We start from the raw sequence: 22,788 nt of genomic DNA on the forward strand, positions 1-22,788 counted from the left end.
ACACTTTTTAAGGATAAAAAAGCTCAGTTGATCGTGACTAGTGGGGGAATAAAGAAGCAGGGGAAGAAATGAGAAAATGATCAAAGGGCACGACATTTGAATCAAAAGGGAAACTTAATATTGAATCAGAGTCTCAAATCACGAAGCAACAATAGTCCAACAATTTAAGAAAAGATAAGAATTTAAAACTTAGAGTCGCGGAAGTATTTGAGAGTTAACTACTACGCTGGCCGACCGCTCACGTCCTTGAAACTCGTATCGTTAGTCTCGTACTTATTCATCCTCCACGGAATGAATTCGGGAATTAAATAAATTAGCTAAGGGATTAACTAATTAAATTGGGAACTAAAAAATAAATATATTTCACCCTTCTTGTGTGGAAATCCAAACAACGAAATAACAATATACGATCCCGAGTAAGAGAATTTAGTATGAGCCCAAAATATTTTACCTATTTACCTAAGCCCAAAACCTAAATAAATGTAAAACTAGCCCAACACTAGATATAACTAAGCCCTACAGTATATAAATAAAAGAAAAGAATCACTCCCAAATTTGAATCTCTCTCTCCCTCGCTTCTCACCGATCCCCCCTCTCTCTCTCTCCCCCTCGATTCTCACCCTTTCTGTTCACCAAATTGAAAAAACAACTCTAAACTAGAATTGGACTACTTAGCTATCGATTCTCCGGAGTTCTCTTCCTCGACGCCGACAACCACCGCTGCTGCTATTGTTTCGGCTGGTAACCGCTGCCGTCCCCGCCGACGCTCGGTAAGTTGCTTCACTTTTAATTTGCAAAAAAAGTTTAAAAACTTTGAAATCTTTACTAAAAGTTTCAGAAATGAAAAGGGTTTGGAAATGTCGTCGAAAAGATCTGGGAAGTGTCGTTGTGCGTCGGATGCCTCGCTGCCACCGCTGGTCTGCCTCCGCCACCGCCGCTGGTCTGCCGGAGGGCAGAAAATCCGGCTTGAGGTCGATATCTTATTTCTTTAGTCAATTTCTTGTTTACATTGTGACTTCATACATTATGTGATTCATTAATCTTGAATTTGGTATATTATGAATAGGTGGAGAACTAGTTCCTACGGAACAAGCTTCATTCTGATTCAGTGGTGGGGCTGAGGTACCGTGGCAATAGCCTCGGGTTGTCCTCTGTTTCCAACTTTCGCACTGGACGTATGCCCTCTGTTAACCGTATGATTGAGAACCTCTCGGATTGGGACATAGACACCTCTGATTCTGAGGGTGGGGGCTATGGTGGTCGCGACTCCCCTAAGGCATCGCCGCGGGATGATAAAGTGGCCAATGGTGGTGCAAGACACATTTATTTTGCCAATGCACCTGGGAATTATAATGATAGAGTCGTTGTAGGGCACCATGATTCTGCTAGGGTGTCTTCTGAATCTGTCACTAACTGAACTCCACCCCGGACACCACTTGTAGCAACAGCGTTTCAGTGGAGAAACGGAACAATGAAGGGGCTAATCCATCTAGCACCAGCGTGCAGCCAAATATGAAAACCATGAGATAGGTTCATAGTATCTTGTTTGGTGTTTCGAGTTTATTTGGAAAGATATTTAAGTGATCAATTCTCAGCATTGGCGGATATTGCCAAGGTAAATTATTTCAAGGTTTTCCTTCTAAATATTATTATTTTTAATTGCCAATTTAGCTTTTTTTTGGTATATCTGTTATTTAGATGATGGGTATGAGACCCCTGGAGAAGTTTCTAGAAAAGCTGGATACGTTTTTTAAGAATGCAGCTGTAACTTCTCATCCGTTGAGCGGTCAATATCCAACATTTCATTCAAGGTAATCTTGCTAAGAGATATTCCCATAGGAAATTCGGGATTCTTTATGCCTGATAAACATGAAAGATCTTGAAGTTAACAGTTCTCATTTAGCTTATTTTCATGGAAGCAGATCTTTTAATACTTGTTATGTCATCTTAAACTGATGCAGTGGTCTAGGCAACTGGTATGCTGTTTTATCTTATGATGCATCTGTCCGCCTATGCCCCCACTCGTGGGCAAGGAGCTGTATGGAGCTCCTCCCTCTTTGGAAAATGAATGCTCACTGCTGAGGGATGTATTAGGGTGAGATAATCTCTGGATTTTATTTTTAATTTTCTGCTGCATATGCTGATTAGTTAGCTTCCAAAGCATATTTTGGTTTCTTTTGCACAAAAGAAAGTTATTTAAAAGGGTATATCTGCTGTTACATTAACTTTACTTAGTTAAATTTGCAGGTTAAGAAATATATTATTAAAATCAGAGGAAAAGCTGACGAGGAAAGATCATTCTGAACTTGTGGGTGAAGGCGCTTACGTAAAGTCTAAGAAAACCATCGGGAAGATTAGAGTTCAAGGTGACTATGTGGTATATTACAAGAAAATTGTTTTATGCTTCTTGAGCATGGCTTGTATTTAACTGTACAAAGTTTTTCTATTATTTTTCAGTTCGTAATGTGAAAATGGGGACGGAGCAACCCACTGGTTTCACGTTTACATCTTTAAAGTCTTCATCCACGGGGAAGCTGGAAACATTTCAGCAAAGGTTATCAAATGTGAAATTGGTTGTTTCATCCAACAAAAAGAAACAAAAAAAAGAAAAAAAAGAAAAAAAGAAAAAAAGGGAAAAATGAAAAAAGAGAAAAAAAAGAAAAAAATAAAAAAAATCTGACATTGTAAGAGGCTCTCTTTATTGCATAGAAGCGTTGCACACTTAATTGTTGGGACTCGTGGATACTTGAAAGAAGTACCCCATGCTAATAAAGCGCATCAACTTATGAATTGGTGCAAGGTATGCATGTTTCTTACATTCATTCATATATCAATAATGGAGTCTTGTTTCTCATTCAATCTAGCTTATACTCGCATTGCAAATCTTGTTTTTAATTGCAGAATCATATTCTTGTATGTTGAGATTGAAAAGTTCGTCCGAAGAGGATGCATTGGGAATGCAACCGGGACCTGGTGAAGCTCGTGTTTTATTTGTTTTGTTTCTCATTCTCCGTCTAGTTCTTAAGTTTGGCAGATCATCAATAAGTGAATTATACTGCTCTTGATCTGCAGCTTGCCAGGTGGATTTGGAGATGATCTGAATCTGAATTATATTGTGGGCATGTTCTTGTTCAGGTGGCTGACATTTCTGATGAATCGGTACTTGATCTTGACCTCATGTTTGGTTTTTTGGTGTTTTGAAACAGATCTGTTTATGTGTCTGAAAGGGTTAAATTTTTCTGCTTGTTTTAATGCAGGGGAAGAAGCGTCGTCAGTGTGTTATATCCGGGGAAAAAGAGCATGAAAAAGCTGAGAAAAATACAGCTATACATCAACTACTCAACCATTGCAGATAAAGATAGTTACAAGGTATATGCAGATGTTTTATATGTCATGCTTAGCGCCTATTTTGTTCAAAATCAAGATTCCATCCTTCGGCGAAAGTGGCATCACTAACTATGTGTTACGTCCAGTGCATATCTGTAGCAGAAACTATCGCTTAAGACTGTGTTTTGGAGACTGCGATGAAAGGCCAACAGTTTCAGCACAGAAACTTGTTGCTACATGGTTCGTGGAAATGGTTGGTGGATTCATTTGCATCTTTTCTGGAGTTTTAGATGCATACACAAAGCTCAGGTATCATGAATGTGCATTGCTGGTTACCTGGAACGGCTATATATGTTTCCACAATTGTTAAATGCATTCTTGCTTTTCGATCTTTTAGATACCTTTCATACGTTATGGATATCTCCACAGCAACAGTAGATTATCTTGATTTGGTGCACGACATTCTGCTGCCCGTGGTAATCAAAGACAAAAGTAAGCACACATTGAGTCACTAAGAGGTAGGTCGTTATGTGGCATGTTGTCGTTTTCTTATCATTTTTACATTTCCTGGTTATTGTATGATAGTAGCTAATTTAATGTCTTGATTGTTTTCCTGATCAGGCCCGTTTTCTGAGAGAAGTTTCTGTTTCTATTCAAATTGAGCAGATACTCAATCTGGTCTTCGAGAATTTCAAGTAACTTGATGAATCATCGATGTCGGGTATTAAAGATGTATTCGGACCTGCAACAGGATTGGCTGCACCTGCACTTGATCCAGCTTTGAAGCTCTACAAATGGTTGCATGATATTCTTTCCCCGAGGTGCGCTTAAAGCTATGTAGATATTTCCATGTGGGAAGGTGCCGGTGCTCAAACCGTCGCCTGTTTGTCTTTCTCTTTTGAATATAACTGTGATGTTTCTCTGCAGATTGCTACGAGAAAAAGGTCAATCAGGCACTTGTTTGAAATTGATGAGTTCTTTTCGACTAATAACGAAAACATGTTATTGGATCCCGTGGCTGTCTCCACAGCATATATGAAAGGAAAAACTAATGCATGGGTCTCAAGGTAAAAAAAGAAGAATTTGTCTTTATTATGATTTGGAAAGAGAAAGTTCTTTCTACAGTTTTAATCTTACTGATTATTAGTTTTCTACAGATGTGAAGGTAGCAGTGAAAAACAAAGTTCCTCTTGTAATGTCGTTGACTTGAGCTTTGTTACATTCTGTATTGAAACAAGTAACACAGCGACCATACCTAAGGTTCACGAGGAATATGTTCCGTCATTTATTTTGGAGGTAAGTTAGAAGCATAATCTGTTTCTCTCAACCATGCATATTTATTTAGATTTTTTTCAATCAATTACTTCTTTAACACCTGATATTGATCATTGAATCAAAATATGTCTCGGAATCTCAATTGTTTGTAATGAATAACTCCGTTGTAAAAAAACTTTATATTCCACTGTTCCACAAAGAAATATGTCAGAGATGACAGATGAATTAATAAAATATCTTTTTCTTCACTTCTAGATTTTGCGTAGCTATAAGTACATTGTTGCAAAAAGCATTATCAATTTTTTATGCTAGGAGATATTCTAATAGGAAATTTGGGATTCATTATGCCAGATGAACATGAGAGATCTTGAAGTTAATAGTTCTCATTTAGCTTCTTTTCATGGAAGCAGATCTTCTAATACTTGTATATTATCTAAATCTGATGCAGTGGTCTAGGCAACTGGTATGCTGTTTTATCTTATGATGCATCTGTCTGCCTATGCCCCCACTCGTGGGCAAGGAGCTGTATGGAGCTCCTCCCTTTTTGGAAAATGAAGGCTCACTGCTGAGGGATGTATTAGGGTGAGATAATCTCTGGATTTTATTTTTAATTTTCTGCTGCATATGCTGATTAGTTAGCTTCCAAAGCATATTTTGGTTTCTTTTGCACAAAAGAAAGTTATTTAAAAGGGTATATCTGCTGTTACATTAACTTTACTTAGTTAAATTTGCAGGTTAAGAAATATATTATTAAAATCAGAGGAAAAGCTGACGAGGAAAGATCATTCTGAACTTGTGGGTGAAGGCGCTTACGTAAAGTCTAAGAAAACCATCGGGAAGATTAGAGTTCAAGGTGACTATGTGGTATTACAAGAAAGTTGTTTTATGCTTCTTGAGCATGGCTTGTATTTAACTGTACAAAGTTTTTCTATTATTTTTCAGTTCGTAATGTGAAAATGGGGACGGAGCAACCCACTGGTTTCACGTTTACATCTTTAAAGTCTTCATCCACGGGGAAGCTGGAAACATTTCAGCAAAGGTTATCAAATGTGAAATTGGTTGTTTCATCCAACAAAAAAAAGAAAAAAAAGAAAAAAAGAAAAAAAGGGAAAAATGAAAAAAGAGAAAAAAAAGAAAAAAATAAAAAAAATCTGACATTGTAAGAGGCTCTCTTTATTGCATAGAAGCGTTGCACACTTAATTGTTGGGACTCGTGGATACTTGAAAGAAGTACCCCATGCTAATAAAGCGCATCAACTTATGAATTGGTGCAAGGTATGCATGTTTCTTACATTCATTCATATATCAATTATGGAGTCTTGTTTCTCATTCAATCTAACTTATACTCGGATTGCAAATCTTGTTTTTAATTGCAGAATCATATTCTTGTATGTTGAGATTGAAAAGTTCGTCCGAAGAGGACGCATTGGGAATGCAACCGGGACCTGGTGAAGCTCGTGTTTTATATGTTTTGTTTCTCATTCTCTGTCTAGTTCTTAAGTTTGGCAGATCATCAATAAGTGAATTATACTGCTCTTGATCTGCAGCTTGCCAGGTGGATTTGGAGATGATCTGAATCTGAATTATATTGTGGGCATGTTCTTGTTCAGGTGGCTGACATTTCTGATGAATCGGTACTTGATCTTGACCTCATGTTTGGTTTTTTGGTGTTTTGAAACAGATCTGTTTATGTGTCTGAAAGGGTTAAATTTTTCTGCTTGTTTTAATGCAGGGGAAGAAGCGTCGTCAGTGTGTTATATCCGGGGAAAAAGAGCATGAAAAAGCTGAGAAAAATACAGCTATACATCAACTACTCAACCACTGCAGATAATGATAGTTACAAGGTATATGCAGATGTTTTATACGTCATGCTTAGCGCCTATTTTGTTCAAAATCAAGATTCCATCCTTCGGCGAAAGTGGCATCACTAACTATGTGTTACGTCCAGTGCATATCTGTAGCAGAAACTATCGCTTAAGACTGTGTTTTGGAGACTGCGATGAAAGGCCAACAGTTTCAGCACAGAAACTTGTTGCTACATGGTTCGTGGAAATGGTTGGTGGATTCATTTGCATCTTTTCTGGAGTTTTAGATGCATACACAAAGCTCAGGTATCATGAATGTGCATTGCTGGTTACCTGGAATGGCTATATATGTTTCCACAATTGTTAAATGCATTCTTGCTTTTCGATCTTTTAGATACCTTTCATACGTTATGGATATCTCCACAGCAACAGTAGATTATCTTGATTTGGTGCACGACATTCTGCTGCCCGTGGTAATCAAAGACAAAAGTAAGCACACATTGAGTCACTAAGAGGTAGGTCGTTATGTGGCATGTTGTCGTTTTCTTATCATTTTTACATTTCCTGGTTATTGTATGATAGTATCTAATTTAATGTCTTGATTGTTTTCCTGATCAGGCCCGTTTTCTGGGAGAAGTTTCTGTTTCTGTTCAAATTGAGCAGATACTCAATCTGGTCTTCGAGAATTTCAAGTTACTTGACGAATCATCGATGTCGGGTATTAAAGATGTATTCGGACCTGCAACAGGATTGGCTGCACCTGCACTTGATCCAGCTTTGAAGCTCTACAAATGGTTGGATGATATTCTTTCCCCGAGGTGCGCTTAAAGCTATGTAGATATTTCCATGTGGGAAGGTGCCGGTGCTCAAACCGTCGCCTGTTTGTCTTTCTCTTTTGAATATAACTGTGATGTTTCTCTGCAGATTGCTACGAGAAAAAGGTCAATCAGGCACTTGTTTGAAATTGATGAGTTCTTTTTGACTAATAACGAAAACATGTTATTGGATCCCGTGGCTGTCTCCACAGCATATATGAAAGGAAAAACTAATGCATGGGTCTCAAGGTAAAAAAAGAAGAATTTGTCTTTATTATGATTTGGAATTAGAAAGTTCTTTCTACAGTTTTAATCTTACTGATTATTAGTTTTCTACAGATGTGAAGGTAGCAGTGAAAAACAAAGTTCCTCTTGTAAGGTCGTTGACTTGAGCTGTGTTACATTCTGTATTGAAACAAGTAACACAGCGACCATACCTAAGGTTCACGAGGAATATGTTCCCTCATTTATTTTGGAGGTAAGTTAGAAGCATAATCTGTTTCTCTCAACCATACATATTTATTTAGATTTTTTTCAATCAATTACTTCTTTAACACCTGATATTGATCATTGAATCCAAATATGTCTCGGAATCTCAATTGTTTGTAATGAATAACTCCGTTGTAAAAAAACTTTATATTCCACTGTTCCACAAAGAAATATGTCAGAGATGACAGATGAATTAATAAAATATCTTTTTCTTCACTTCTAGATTTTGCGTAGCTATAAGTACATTGTTGCAAAAAGCATTATCAATTTTTTATGCTAGGAGATATTCTAATAGGAAATTTGGGATTCATTATGCCAGATGAACATGAGAGATCTTGAAGTTAATAGTTCTCATTTAGCTTCTTTTCATGGAAGCAGATCTTCTAATACTTGTATATTATCTAAATCCGATGCAGTGGTCTAGGCAACCGGTATGCTGTTTTATCTTATGATGCATCTGTCTGCCTATGCCCCCACTCGTGGGCAAGGAGCTGTATGGAGCTGTATGGATTTTATTTTTATGGAGACTGCGATGAAAGGCCAACAGTTTCAGCACAGAAACTTGTTGCTACATGGTTCGTGGAAATGGTTGGTGGATTCATTTGCATCTTTTCTGGAGTTTTAGATGCATACACAAAGCTCAGGTATCATGAATGTGCATTGCTGGTTACCTGGAACGGCTATATATGTTTCCACAATTGTTAAATGCATTCTTGCTTTTCGATCTTTTAGATACCTTTCATACGTTATGGATATCTCCACAGCAACAGTAGATTATCTTGATTTGGTGCACGACATTCTGCTGCCCGTGGTAATCAAAGACAAAAGTAAGCACACATTGAGTCACTAAGAGGTAGGTCGTTATGTGGCAAGTTGTCGTTTTCTTATAATTTTTACATTTCCTGGTTATTGTATGATAGTATCTAATTTAATGTCTTGATTGTTTTCCTGATCAGGCCAGTTTTCTGGGAGAAGTTTCTGTTTCTGTTCAAATTGAGCAGATACTCACTCTGGTCTTCGAGAATTTCAAGTAACTTGATGAATCATCGATGTCGGGTATTAAAGATGTATTCGGACCTGCAACAGGATTGGCTGCACCTGCACTTGATCCAGCTTTGTAGCTCTACAAATGGTTGCATGATATTCTTTCCCCGAGGTGCGCTTAAAGCTATGTAGATATTTCCATGTGGGAAGGTGCCGGTGCTCAAACCGTCGCCTGTTTGTCTTTCTCTTTTGAATATAACTGTGATGTTTCTCTGCAGATTGCTACGAGAAAAAGGTCAATCAGGCACTTGTTTGAAATTGATGAGTTCTTTTCGACTAATAACGAAAACATGTTATTGGATCCCGTGGCTGTCTCCACAGCATATATGAAAGGAAAAACTAATGCATGGGTCTCAAGGTAATAAAGAAGAATTTGTCTTTATTATGATTTGGAATTAGAAAGTTCTTTCTACAGTTTTAATCTTATTGATTATTAGTTTTCTACAGATGTGAAGGTAGCAGTGAAAAACAAAGTTCCTCTTGTAAGGTCGTTGACTTGAACTGTGTTACATTCTGTATTGAAACAAGTAACACAGCGACCATACCTAAGGTTCACGAGGAATATGTTCCCTCATATATTTTGGAGGTAAGTTAGAAGCATAATCTGTTTCTCTCAACCATGCATATTTATTTTGATTTTTTTCAATCAATTACTTCTTTAACACCTGATATTGATCATTGAATCCAAATATATCTCGGAATCTCAATTGTTTGCAATGAGTAACTCCGTTGTAAAAAAACTTTAAATTCCACTGTTCCACAAAGAAATATGTCAGAGATGACAGATGAATTAATAAAATATCTTTTTCTTCACTTCTAGATTTTGCGTAGCTATAAGTACATTGTTGCAAAAAGCATTATCAATTTTTTATGCTAGGAGATATTCTAATAGGAAATTTGGGATTCATTATGCCAGATGAACATGAGAGATCTTGAAGTTAATAGTTCTCATTTAGCTTCTTTTCATGGAAGCAGATCTTCTAATACTTGTATATTATCTAAATCCGATGCAGTGGTCTAGGCAACTGGTATGCTGTTTTATCTTATGATGCATCTGTCTGCCTATGCCCCCACTCGTGGGCAAGGAGCTGTATGGAGGTCCTCCCTTTTTGGAAAGTGAATGCTCACTGCTGAGGGATGTATTAGGGTGAGATAATCTCTGGATTTTATTTTTAATTTTCTGCTGCATATGCTGATTAGTTAGCTTCCAAAGCATATTTTGGTTTCTTTTGCACAAAAGAAAGTTATTTAAAAGGATATATCTGCTGTTACATTAACTTTACTTAGTTAAATTTGCAGGTTAAGAAATATATTATTAAAATCAGAGGAAAAGCTGACGAGGAAAGATCATTCTGAACTTGTGGGTGAAGGCGCTTACGTAAAGTCTAAGAAAACCATCGGGAAGATTAGAGTTCAAGGTGACTATGTGGTATTACAAGAAAATTGTTTTATGCTTCTTGAGCATGGCTTGTATTTATCTGTACAAAGTTTTTCTATTATTTTTCAGTTCGTAATGTGAAAATGGGGACGGAGCAACCCACTGGTTTCACGTTTACATCTTTAAAGTCTTCATCCACGGGGAAGCTGGAAACATTTCAGCAAAGGTTATCAAATGTGAAATTGGTTGTTTCATCCAACAAAAAGAAACAAAAAAAAGAAAAAAAAGAAAAAAAGAAAAAAAGGGAAAAATGAAAAAAAGAGAAAAAAAAGAAAAAAATAAAAAAAAAATCTGACATTGTAAGAGGCTCTCTTTATTGCATAGAAGCGTTGCACACTTAATTGTTGGGACTCGTGGATACTTGAAAGAAGTACCCCATGCTAATAAAGCGCATCAACTTATGAATTGGTGCAAGGTATGCATGTTTCTTACATTCATTCATATATCAATAATGGAGTCTTGTTTCTCATTCAATCTAGCTTATACTCGCATTGCAAATCTTGTTTTTAATTGCAGAATCATATTCTTGTATGTTGAGATTGAAAAGTTCGTCCGAAGAGGATGCATTGGGAATGCAACCGGGACCTGGTGAAGCTCGTGTTTTATATGTTTTGTTTCTCATTCTCCGTCTAGTTCTTAAGTTTGGCAGATCATCAATAAGTGAATTATACTGCTCTTGATCTGCAGCTTGCCAGGTGGATTTGGAGATGATCTGAATCTGAATTATATTGTGGGCATGTTCTTGTTCAGGTGGCTGACATTTCTGATGAATCGGTACTTGATCTTGACCTCATGTTTGGTTTTTTGGTGTTTTGAAACAGATCTGTTTATGTGTCTGAAAGGGTTAAATTTTTCTGCTTGTTTTAATGCAGGGGAAGAAGCGTCGTCAGTCTGTTATATCTGGGGAAAAAGAGCATGAAAAAGCTGAGAAAAATACAGCTATACATCAACTACTCAACCACTGCAGATAAAGATAGTTACAAGGTATATGCAGATGTTTTATATGTCATGCTTAGCGCATATTTCGTTCAAAATCAAGATTCCATCCTTCGGCAAAAGTGGCATCACTAACTATGTGTTACGTCCAGTGCATATCTGTAGCAGAAACTATCGCTTAAGACTGTGTTTTGGAGACTGCGATGAAAGGCCAACAGTTTCAGCACAGAAACTTGTTGCTACATGGTTCGTGGAAATGGTTGGTGGATTCATTTGCATCTTTTCTGGAGTTTTAGATGCATACACAAAGCTCAGGTATCATGAATGTGCATTGCTGGTTACCTGGAACGGCTATATATGTTTCCACAATTGTTAAATGCATTCTTGCTTTTCGATCTTTTAGATACCTTTCATACGTTATGGATATCTCCACAGCAACAGTAGATTATCTTGATTTGGTGCACGACATTCTGCTGCCCGTGGTAATCAAAGACAAAAGTAAGCACACATTGAGTCACTAAGAGGTAGGTCGTTATGTGGCAAGTTGTCGTTTTCTTATCATTTTTACATTTCTTGGTTATTGTATGATAGTATCTAATTTAATGTCTTGATTGTTTTCCTGATCAGGCCCGTTTTCTGGGAGAAGTTTCTGTTTCTGTTCAAATTGAGCAGATACTCACTCTGGTCTTAGAGAATTTCAAGTAACTTGATGAATCATCGATGTCGGGTATTAAAGATGTATTCGGACCTGCAACAGGATTGGCTGCACCTGCACTTGATCCAGCTTTGAAGCTCTACAAATGGTTGCATGATATTCTTTCCCCGAGGTGCGCTTAAAGCTATGTAGATATTTCCATGTGGGAAGGTGCCGGTGCTCAAACCGTCGCCTGTTTGTCTTTCTCTTTTGAATATAACTGTGATGTTTCTCTGCAGATTGCTACGAGAAAAAGGTCAATCAGGCACTTGTTTGAAATTGATGAGTTCTTTTCGACTAATAACAAAAACATGTTATTGGATCCCGTGGCTGTCTCCACAGCATATATGAAAGGAAAAACTAATGCATGGTTCTCAAGGTAAAAAAAGAAGAATTTGTCTTTATTATGATTTGGAATTAGAAAGTTCTTTCTACAGTTTTAATCTTACTGATTATTAGTTTTCTACAGATGTGAAGGTAGCAGTGAAAAACAAAGTTCCTCTTGTAAGGTCGTTGACTTGAGCTGTGTTACATTCTGTATTGAAACAAGTAACACAGCGACCATACCTAAGGTTCACGAGGAATATGTTCCCTCATTTATTTTGGAGGTAAGTTAGAAGCATAATCTGTTTCTCTCAACCATGCATATTTATTTAGATTTTTTTCAATCAATTACTTCTTTAACACCTGATATTGATCATTGAATCAAAATATGTCTCGGAATCTCAATTGTTTGTAATGAATAACTCCGTTGTAAAAAAACTTTATATTCCACTGTTCCACAAAGAAATATGTCAGAGATGACAGATGAATTAATAAAATATCTTTTTCTTCACTTCTAGATTTTGCGTAGCTATAAGTACATTGTTGCAAAAAGCATTATCAATTTTTTATGCTAGGAGATATTCTAATAGGAAATTTGGGATTCATTATGCCAGATGAACATGAGAGATCTTGAAGTTAATAGTTCTCATTTAGCTTCTTTTCATGGAAGCAGATCTTCTAATACTTGTATATTATCTAAATCCGATGCAGTGGTCTAGGCAACTGGTATGCTGTTTTATCTTATGATGCATCTGTCTGCCTATGCCCCCACTCGTGGGCAAGGAGCTGTATGGAGGTCCTCCCTTTTTGGAAAGTGAATGCTCACTGCTGAGGGATGTATTAGGGTGAGATAATCTCTGGATTTTATTTTTAATTTTCTGCTGCATATGCTGATTAGTTAGCTTCCAAAGCATATTTTGGTTTCTTTTGCACAAAAGAAAGTTATTTAAAAGGATATATCTGCTGTTACATTAACTTTACTTAGTTAAATTTGCAGGTTAAGAAATATATTATTAAAATCAGAGGAAAAGCTGACGAGGAAAGATCATTCTGAACTTGTGGGTGAAGGCGCTTACGTAAAGTCTAAGAAAACCATCGGGAAGATTAGAGTTCAAGGTGACTATGTGGTATTACAAGAAAATTGTTTTATGCTTCTTGAGCATGGCTTGTATTTATCTGTACAAAGTTTTTCTATTATTTTTCAGTTCGTAATGTGAAAATGGGGACGGAGCAACCCACTGGTTTCACGTTTACATCTTTAAAGTCTTCATCCACGGGGAAGCTGGAAACATTTCAGCAAAGGTTATCAAATGTGAAATTGGTTGTTTCATCCAACAAAAAGAAACAAAAAAAAGAAAAAAAAGAAAAAAAGAAAAAAAGGGAAAAATGAAAAAAAGAGAAAAAAAAGAAAAAAATAAAAAAAAAATCTGACATTGTAAGAGGCTCTCTTTATTGCATAGAAGCGTTGCACACTTAATTGTTGGGACTCGTGGATACTTGAAAGAAGTACCCCATGCTAATAAAGCGCATCAACTTATGAATTGGTGCAAGGTATGCATGTTTCTTACATTCATTCATATATCAATAATGGAGTCTTGTTTCTCATTCAATCTAGCTTATACTCGCATTGCAAATCTTGTTTTTAATTGCAGAATCATATTCTTGTATGTTGAGATTGAAAAGTTCGTCCGAAGAGGATGCATTGGGAATGCAACCGGGACCTGGTGAAGCTCGTGTTTTATATGTTTTGTTTCTCATTCTCCGTCTAGTTCTTAAGTTTGGCAGATCATCAATAAGTGAATTATACTGCTCTTGATCTGCAGCTTGCCAGGTGGATTTGGAGATGATCTGAATCTGAATTATATTGTGGGCATGTTCTTGTTCAGGTGGCTGACATTTCTGATGAATCGGTACTTGATCTTGACCTCATGTTTGGTTTTTTGGTGTTTTGAAACAGATCTGTTTATGTGTCTGAAAGGGTTAAATTTTTCTGCTTGTTTTAATGCAGGGGAAGAAGCGTCGTCAGTCTGTTATATCTGGGGAAAAAGAGCATGAAAAAGCTGAGAAAAATACAGCTATACATCAACTACTCAACCACTGCAGATAAAGATAGTTACAAGGTATATGCAGATGTTTTATATGTCATGCTTAGCGCATATTTCGTTCAAAATCAAGATTCCATCCTTCGGCAAAAGTGGCATCACTAACTATGTGTTACGTCCAGTGCATATCTGTAGCAGAAACTATCGCTTAAGACTGTGTTTTGGAGACTGCGATGAAAGGCCAACAGTTTCAGCACAGAAACTTGTTGCTACATGGTTCGTGGAAATGGTTGGTGGATTCATTTGCATCTTTTCTGGAGTTTTAGATGCATACACAAAGCTCAGGTATCATGAATGTGCATTGCTGGTTACCTGGAACGGCTATATATGTTTCCACAATTGTTAAATGCATTCTTGCTTTTCGATCTTTTAGATACCTTTCATACGTTATGGATATCTCCACAGCAACAGTAGATTATCTTGATTTGGTGCACGACATTCTGCTGCCCGTGGTAATCAAAGACAAAAGTAAGCACACATTGAGTCACTAAGAGGTAGGTCGTTATGTGGCAAGTTGTCGTTTTCTTATCATTTTTACATTTCTTGGTTATTGTATGATAGTATCTAATTTAATGTCTTGATTGTTTTCCTGATCAGGCCCGTTTTCTGGGAGAAGTTTCTGTTTCTGTTCAAATTGAGCAGATACTCACTCTGGTCTTAGAGAATTTCAAGTAACTTGATGAATCATCGATGTCGGGTATTAAAGATGTATTCGGACCTGCAACAGGATTGGCTGCACCTGCACTTGATCCAGCTTTGAAGCTCTACAAATGGTTGCATGATATTCTTTCCCCGAGGTGCGCTTAAAGCTATGTAGATATTTCCATGTGGGAAGGTGCCGGTGCTCAAACCGTCGCCTGTTTGTCTTTCTCTTTTGAATATAACTGTGATGTTTCTCTGCAGATTGCTACGAGAAAAAGGTCAATCAGGCACTTGTTTGAAATTGATGAGTTCTTTTCGACTAATAACAAAAACATGTTATTGGATCCCGTGGCTGTCTCCACAGCATATATGAAAGGAAAAACTAATGCATGGTTCTCAAGGTAAAAAAAGAAGAATTTGTCTTTATTATGATTTGGAATTAGAAAGTTCTTTCTACAGTTTTAATCTTACTGATTATTAGTTTTCTACAGATGTGAAGGTAGCAGTGAAAAACAAAGTTCCTCTTGTAAGGTCGTTGACTTGAGCTGTGTTACATTCTGTATTGAAACAAGTAACACAGCGACCATACCTAAGGTTCACGAGGAATATGTTCCCTCATTTATTTTGGAGGTAAGTTAGAAGCATAATCTGTTTCTCTCAACCATGCATATTTATTTAGATTTTTTTCAATCAATTACTTCTTTAACACCTGATATTGATCATTGAATCAAAATATGTCTCGGAATCTCAATTGTTTGTAATGAATAACTCCGTTGTAAAAAAACTTTATATTCCACTGTTCCACAAAGAAATATGTCAGAGATGACAGATGAATTAATAAAATATCTTTTTCTTCACTTCTAGATTTTGCGTAGCTATAAGTACATTGTTGCAAAAAGCATTATCAATTTTTTATGCTAGGAGATATTCTAATAGGAAATTTGGGATTCATTATGCCAGATGAACATGAGAGATCTTGAAGTTAATAGTTCTCATTTAGCTTCTTTTCATGGAAGCAGATCTTCTAATACTTGTATATTATCTAAATCTGATGCAGTGGTCTAGGCAACTGGTATGCTGTTTTATCTTATGATGCATCTGTCCGCCTATGCCCCCACTCGTGGGCAAGGAGCTGTATGGAGCTCCTCCCTTTTTGGAAAATGAATGCTCACTGCTGAGGGATGTATTAGGGTAAGATAATCACTGGATTTTATTTTTAATTTTCTGCTGCATATGCTGATTAGTTAGCTTCCAAAGCATATTTTGGTTTCTTTTGCACAAAAGAAAGTTATTTAAAAGGGTATATCTGCTGTTACATTAACTTTACTTAGTTAAATTTGCAGGTTAAGAAATATATTATTAAAATCAGAGGAAAAGCTGACGAGGAAAGATCATTCTGAACTTGTGGGTGAAGGCGCTTACGTAAAGTCTAAGAAAACCATCGGGAAGATTAGAGTTCAAGGTGACTATGTGGTATTACAAGAAAATTGTTTTATGCTTCTTGAGCATGGCTTGTATTTAACTGTACAAAGTTTTTCTATTATTTTTCAGTTCGTAATGTGAAAATGGGGACGGAGCAACCCACTGGTTTCACGTTTACATCTTAAAAGTCTTCATCCACGGGGAAGCTGGAAACATTTCAGCAAAGGTTATCAAATGTGAAATTGGTTGTTTCATCCAACAAAAAAAAGAAAAAAAAGAAAAAAAGAAAAAAAGGGAAAAATGAAAAAAGAGAAAAAAAAGAAAAAAATAAAAAAAATCTGACATTGTAAGAGGCTCTCTTTATTGCATAGAAGCGTTGCACACTTAATTGTTGGGACTCGTGGATACTTGAAAGAAGTACCCCGTGCTAATAAAGCGCATCAACTTATGAATTGGTGCAAGGTATGCATGTTTCTTACATTCATTCATATATCAATTATGGAGTCTTGTTTCTCATTCAATCTAACTTATACTCGGATTGCAAATCTTGTTTTTAATTGCAGAATCATATTCTTGTATGTTGAGATTGAAAAGTTCGTCCGAAGAGGATGCATTGGGAATGCAACCGGGACCTGGTGAAGCTCGTGTTTTATATGTTTTGTTTCTCATTCTCCGTCTAGTTCTTAAGTTTGGCAGATCATCAATAAGTGAATTATACTGCTCTTGATCTGCGGCTTGCCAGGTGGATTTGGAGATGATCTGAATCTGAATTATATTGTGGGCATGTTCTTGTTCAGGTGGCTGACATTTCTGATGAATCGGTACTTGATCTTGACCTCATGTTTGGTTTTTTGGTGTTTTGAAACAGATCTGTTTATGTGTCTGAAAGGGTTAAATATTTCTGCTTGTTTTAATGCAGGGGAAGAAGCGTCGTCAGTGTGTTATATCCGGGGAAAAAGAGCATGAAAAAGCTGAGAAAAATACAGCTATACATCAACTACTCAACCACTGCAGATAAAGATAGTTACAAGGTATATGTAGATGTTTTATATGTCATGCTTAGCGCCTATGTCGTTCAAAATCAAGATTCCATCCTTCGGCGAAAGTGGCATCACTAACTATGTGTTACGTCCAGTGCATATCTGTAGCAGAAACTATCGCTTAAGACTGTGTTTTGGAGTCTGCGATGAAAGGCCAACAGTTTCAGCACAGAAACTTGTTGCTACATGGTTCGTGGAAATGGTTGGTGGATTCATTTGCATCTTTTCTGGAGTTTTAGATGCATACACAAAGCTCAGGTATCATGAATGTGCATTGCTGGTTACCAGGAACGGCTATATATGTTTCCACAATTGTTAAATGCATTCTTGCTTTTCGATCTTTTAGATACCTTTCATACGTTATGGATATCTCCATAGCAACAGTAGATTATCTTGATTTGGTGCACGACATTCTGCTGCCCGTGGTAATCAAAGACAAAAGTAAGCACACATTGAGTCACTAAGAGGTAGGTCATTATGTGGCAAGTTGTCGTTTTCTTATCATTTTTACATTTCCTGGTTATTGTATGATAGTATCTAATTTAATGTCTTGATTGTTTTCCTGATCAGGCCCGTTTTCTGGGAGAAGTTTCTGTTTTTGTTCAAATTATACTCACTCTGGTCTTCGAGAATTTCAAGTAACTTGATGAATCATCGATGTCGGGTATTAAAGATGTATTCGGACCTGCAACAGGATTGGCTGCACCTGCACTTGATCCAGCTTTGAAGCTCTACAAATGGTTGCATGATATTCTTTCCCCGAGGTGCGCTTAAAGCTATGTAGATATTTCCATGTGGGAAGGTTCCGGTGCTCAAACCGTCGCCTGTTTGTCTTTCTCTTTTGAATATAACTGTGATGTTTCTCTGCAGATTGCTACGAGAAAAAGGTCAATCAGGCACTTGTTTGAAATTGATGAGTTCTTTTCGACTAATAACGAAAACATGTTATTGGATCCCGTGGCTGTCTCCACAGCATATATGAAAGGAAAAACTAATGCATGGGTCTCAAGGTAAAAAAAGAAGAATTTGTCTTTATTATGATTTGGAATTAGAAAGTTCTTTCTACAGTTTTAATCTTACTGATTATTAGTTTTCTACAGATGTGAAGGTAGCAGTGAAAAACAAAGTTCCTCTTGTAAGGTCGTTGACTTGAGCTGTGTTACATTCTGTATTGAAACAAGTAACACAGCGACCATACCTAAGGTTCACGAGGAATATGTTCTCTCATTTATTTTGGAGGTAAGTTAGAAGCATAATCTGTTTCTCTCAACCATGCATATTTATTTAGATTTTTTTCAATCAATTACTTCTTTAACACCTGATATTGATCATTGAATCAAAATATGTCTCGGAATCTCAATTGTTTGTAATGAATAACTCCGTTGTAAAAAAACTTTATATTCCACTGTTCCACAAAGAAATATGTCAGAGATGACAGATGAATTAATAAAATATCTTTTTCTTCTCTTCTAGATTTTGCGTAGCTATAAGTACATTGTTGCAAAAAGCATTATCAATTTTTTATGCTAGGAGATATTCTAATAGGAAATTTGGGATTCATTATGCCAGATGAACATGAGAGATCTTGAAGTTAATAGTTCTCATTTAGCTTCTTTTCATGGAAGCAGATCTTCTAATACTTGTATATTATCTAAATCCGATGCAGTGGTCTAGGCAACTGGTATGCTGTTTTATCTTATGATGCATCTGTGCATCTATGCCTCCACTCGTGGGCAAGGAGCTGTATGGGAGCTCCTCCCTTTTTGGAAAATGAATGTTCACTGCTGAGGGATGTATTAGGGTGAGATAATCTCTGGATTTTATTTTTAATTTTCTACTGCATATGCTGATTAGTTAGCTTCCAAACCATATCTTGGTTTCTTTTGCACTAAAGAAAGTTACTTAAAAGGGTATATCTAATACTTTAACTTTCCTTGTTTAATTTGCAGGTTAAGAAATATATTATTAAAATCAGAGGAAGAGCTGACGAGGAAAGATCATTCTAAACTTGTGGGTGAAGGCACTTACGTAACATCTAAGAAAACCATCGGGAAGATTAAAGTTCAAGGTGTATAAGTGGTATTGCAAGAAAATTGTTTTCTGCTTCTTGTGCATGGCTTGTATTTAACTGTACAAAGTTTTTCTATTATTTTTCAGTTCGTAAAGTGAAAATGGGGACGGAGCAACCCACTGGTTGCATGTTTACATCTTTAAAGTCTTCATCCACGGTGAAGCTGGAAACATTTCAGCAAAGGTTATCAAATGTGAAATTGGTTGTTTCATCCAATAGAAAAAAGGAAGAAAAAGAAAAAAAAGGAAAAAGAAAAGAAAAGAAAAAAAACTGACATTGTAAGAGGCTCTCTATATTGCATAGAAGCGTTGCACACTTAATTGTTGGGACTCGTAGATACTTGAGAGAAGTACCCAAGCTCATAAAGTGCATCAACTTATGAATTGGTGCAAGGTATGCAGGTTTCTTACATTCATTCATTCATTCATTCATATATCAATATGGATTCTTGTTTCTCATTCAGTCTAACTTCTACTCGGATTGTATATCTTGTTTTTGATTCCAGAATCATATTCTTGTTTGTTGAGATTGAAAAGTTCGCCCGAAGATGATTCATTGGGAATGCAACCGGTATCTGGTGAATCTCGTGTCTTTTATGTTTTGTGTCTCATTCTACTTCTAGTTCTTAAGTTTGGCAGATCATTGATAAGTGAATTATACTGCTCTTGACCTGCAGCTTGCCAGATGGATTTGGAGATGATCTGATAATCGAAGTCCATGATTCGAAGGGAAAGTATTGCGGGCATGCTCTTGTTCAGATGGCTGACATTTCTGATGAATCGGTACTTGATCTTGACCTCATCTTTGGTTTTCTGTTATTTTTGAAACAGATCCGTGTGTGTGTCAAGGGGTCAAGTTTTTCTGCTTGTTTTGATGCAGGGGAATAAGCATTGTCAGTGTTATATCTCGGGAACCAGAGCAAGAAAAAGCTGGGAAAAATACAGCTATACATCAACTATTCAACCACTGCAGATGAAAGTAGTTGCAAGGTATGCAGATGAATATAGTTACAAGATATATGCAGATGTTTTATAGTTCATTCTTAACGCCTATTTCGTACAAAATCAAGATTCCATCCTTCGGCGAGAGTGGCATGACTAACTATGTGGTATGTCTAGTGCACATACATCTGTAGTAGAAAATATAGCTTACGACTATGTTTTGGAGACTGCGATGAGAGGCCAACAGTTTCAGCAAAGAAACTTGTTGTTGCTACATGGTTTGTGGAAATGGTTTGTGGATGAATTTGGCGTTTTAGATGCATACACAAAAGCTCAGGTATCATGATTTTGCATTGCTGGTTACCTGGAACGGCTATATATGTTTCCACTATTGTAAAACGCATTCTTACTCTTCGATCGTTTAGATACCTTTCATACGTTATGGATTTCGCCACGCCAACAGCAGAATGTCTTGACTTTGTGCACCACTTTCTGATTGAATGTCTTGATTGTTTTACTTATCAGGTCCGTTTTCTGGGGGAAGTTTCTGTTCAAATTGAGCAGATACACACTTTGGTATTTGAGAATTACCAGGCACTTGAAGAATCATCCACTTGATGAATATTAAAGAAGTATTCGGACCTGTTACAGGATTGGCTGCACCTGCACTTGATCAAGCTTTGAAGCTCTACAAATGGTTGCATGATATTCTTTCACCCGAGGTGCGCTTAAAGCTATGTAGATATTTCCATGTGGGAAGGTGCCGGTGCTCAAACCTTCGTCTGTTTGTCTCTCTCTTTTGAATATAACTGTGATATTTCCATAGGTTCTTAGTGAAGGCCTATCATGGATGGTTTCTGCAGTGGACGACTTTGGTACTTCTCATATTAAGCTGAAGGTGCTCAAAACTTATCGGTTTTAACATGCGTGATAATCATTTTCCAGGATTTAATTGACTTATGCAAGTACGTCGGTTTACAATCTAGTGCAGCTACATCTAGAAATGCAACAGTTTGTTGGTCCAGGTGTTACATTTTTTAAACTCAGTCACTGGATGTGTTGCGAGGGAGCTTATTAGTGTGGTTTTACTGAAATCAAAATAGTCAAATCTGAAGAGGAATTAACTGTTTTTTTCCTCTTCTTGAAGATATACAGGGATTTCTGTCTTATGGGGATACATTTTTTAAAACTCAGCTTTCATATCTGGGGATGTGTTGGGAGGTGGCTTATTAGAGGGGTTTTATGGAAATCTTAATAGTCAAATTTGAAAAAGAAGTAACTGTGTTTTTCTCTTCTCGAAGATATAAAGTGATTTCTGTCCGATGATAAACTTGCTTTACTAAGTACTCTCGACGCCGAGTATGACAATATTAATTTTTTTTGGGTGTGTAACTGTCATTTTTCCTATGATATGTTTTTTTCTTCAGTTCAAATTTACAAATATTACCCTTTGCATGCATCTGCAGCTTCAGGAAGGTTGATAAAGTAACTGATTCTACAACAACTGCGGTGAGTGGTGGCATCACTGGCATGGATGGTCTTCCACGTCAAGATATCAGTGAAAAGACTACCCCCCCTGTTAAAAGGCTTAGAGGTTTCTGATTTGAAGGTTGGTTAAATGGAGTATATGTTTGTTAATCATTAAATCTATGAATGATTTATGAGGGCATGCTGTCAATCTGACTTTATCTTCAGTGTAGGTCCGTTTGGAATCTATTGAAAGTGTGACCAAAATTCTGGAAGAGGCGAACAAACCTATTCTGCCTGCTGGAACTGGTATGTTCAGTGAAAAATTTGAAATAACTATCAACTTTTGTATATGGAGTATATAATTATCTACATGATATGCCCTTTTATCTTTCTTGTTTTAGGAGATCTATTTGGAGCTCTAAAAGGGCGTCCACACGACAGTAACAACATTTTTTTTATTATTGCTACTTTGTCCACAATCGGTACTCTTACGACTGCAATGGACTGCCAGTTGAGAAGTCAGGCAAGGTACTCTCGTATAATTATGAATCTGGTAGATCTGTTTCGTCAAGGTTATCAGGTAAACAAATTTTTGTTCTTTTACTTATTTTAGTCTGTTGTTCTTGTAGATGTATTTGATTAAATAATTTACTTTTTTCCTTTTTGTAGGTACACCGGGTGCTTTTTTATATTGCAAATGCCAAACCAGGGTTTGGAAGATATCATCCTTTTAAGGGCGTGGTGGATGGAATGCTTTTACTTCATTTACTGTTGGCATTATGTTTTGTTTATTTTGTTAGATCTTAATAGGGGGCATTCTTTGGTGAAAATTATGCAGGTCATAGCAATTGCCACAAGTGAAGGATTCAAGAATGAAGCTAAAAACATGCTAGTTGCATCTGGTAACATTGAACATGCATATGTTCCAACTCAACATCTTATACGTCTAGTGT

General features: G+C 36.8%; 1 long non-coding RNA gene across 18 annotated transcripts; it reads left to right on the plus strand.

Annotated features, from left to right (window-relative positions):
- The first annotated feature begins 555 nt into the window (after positions 1–555).
- LOC121790602 lies at positions 556–22,251 on the plus strand. Of its 18 annotated transcripts, none has more exons than XR_006048321.1 (70): positions 556–770; positions 849–971; positions 1,067–1,615; positions 1,699–1,811; positions 1,962–2,095; positions 2,248–2,366; positions 2,458–2,800; positions 2,902–2,973; positions 3,073–3,159; positions 3,258–3,369; positions 3,474–3,636; positions 3,725–3,845; positions 3,949–4,148; positions 4,255–4,394; positions 4,485–4,623; positions 5,051–5,184; positions 5,337–5,455; positions 5,545–5,877; positions 5,979–6,050; positions 6,150–6,236; positions 6,335–6,446; positions 6,551–6,713; positions 6,802–6,922; positions 7,026–7,225; positions 7,332–7,471; positions 7,562–7,700; positions 9,769–9,902; positions 10,055–10,173; positions 10,263–10,608; positions 10,710–10,781; positions 10,881–10,967; positions 11,066–11,177; positions 11,282–11,444; positions 11,533–11,653; positions 11,757–11,956; positions 12,063–12,202; positions 12,293–12,431; positions 12,859–12,992; positions 13,145–13,263; positions 13,353–13,698; positions 13,800–13,871; positions 13,971–14,057; positions 14,156–14,267; positions 14,372–14,534; positions 14,623–14,743; positions 14,847–15,046; positions 15,153–15,292; positions 15,383–15,521; positions 15,949–16,082; positions 16,235–16,353; positions 16,443–16,775; positions 16,877–16,948; positions 17,056–17,134; positions 17,233–17,344; positions 17,449–17,611; positions 17,700–17,820; positions 17,924–18,117; positions 18,224–18,363; positions 18,454–18,592; positions 19,020–19,154; positions 19,303–19,421; positions 19,511–19,817; positions 19,930–20,001; positions 20,101–20,206; positions 20,304–20,702; positions 20,891–21,087; positions 21,192–21,263; positions 21,832–21,974; positions 22,061–22,141; positions 22,237–22,251. It is a non-coding gene; the product is annotated as an uncharacterized LOC121790602 (long non-coding RNA). The 18 variants fall into 18 exon arrangements; XR_006048316.1 differs by having other exon boundaries at positions 20,304–20,413; positions 20,494–21,087; XR_006048319.1 differs by having other exon boundaries at positions 20,304–20,413; positions 20,543–21,087.
- The last annotated feature ends 537 nt before the right edge of the window (positions 22,252–22,788 follow it).

The sequence above is a fragment of the Salvia splendens genome, unplaced genomic scaffold (genome assembly GCF_004379255.2).
Source record: "Salvia splendens isolate huo1 unplaced genomic scaffold, SspV2 ctg563, whole genome shotgun sequence".
NCBI lineage: Eukaryota > Viridiplantae > Streptophyta > Magnoliopsida > Lamiales > Lamiaceae > Salvia > Salvia splendens.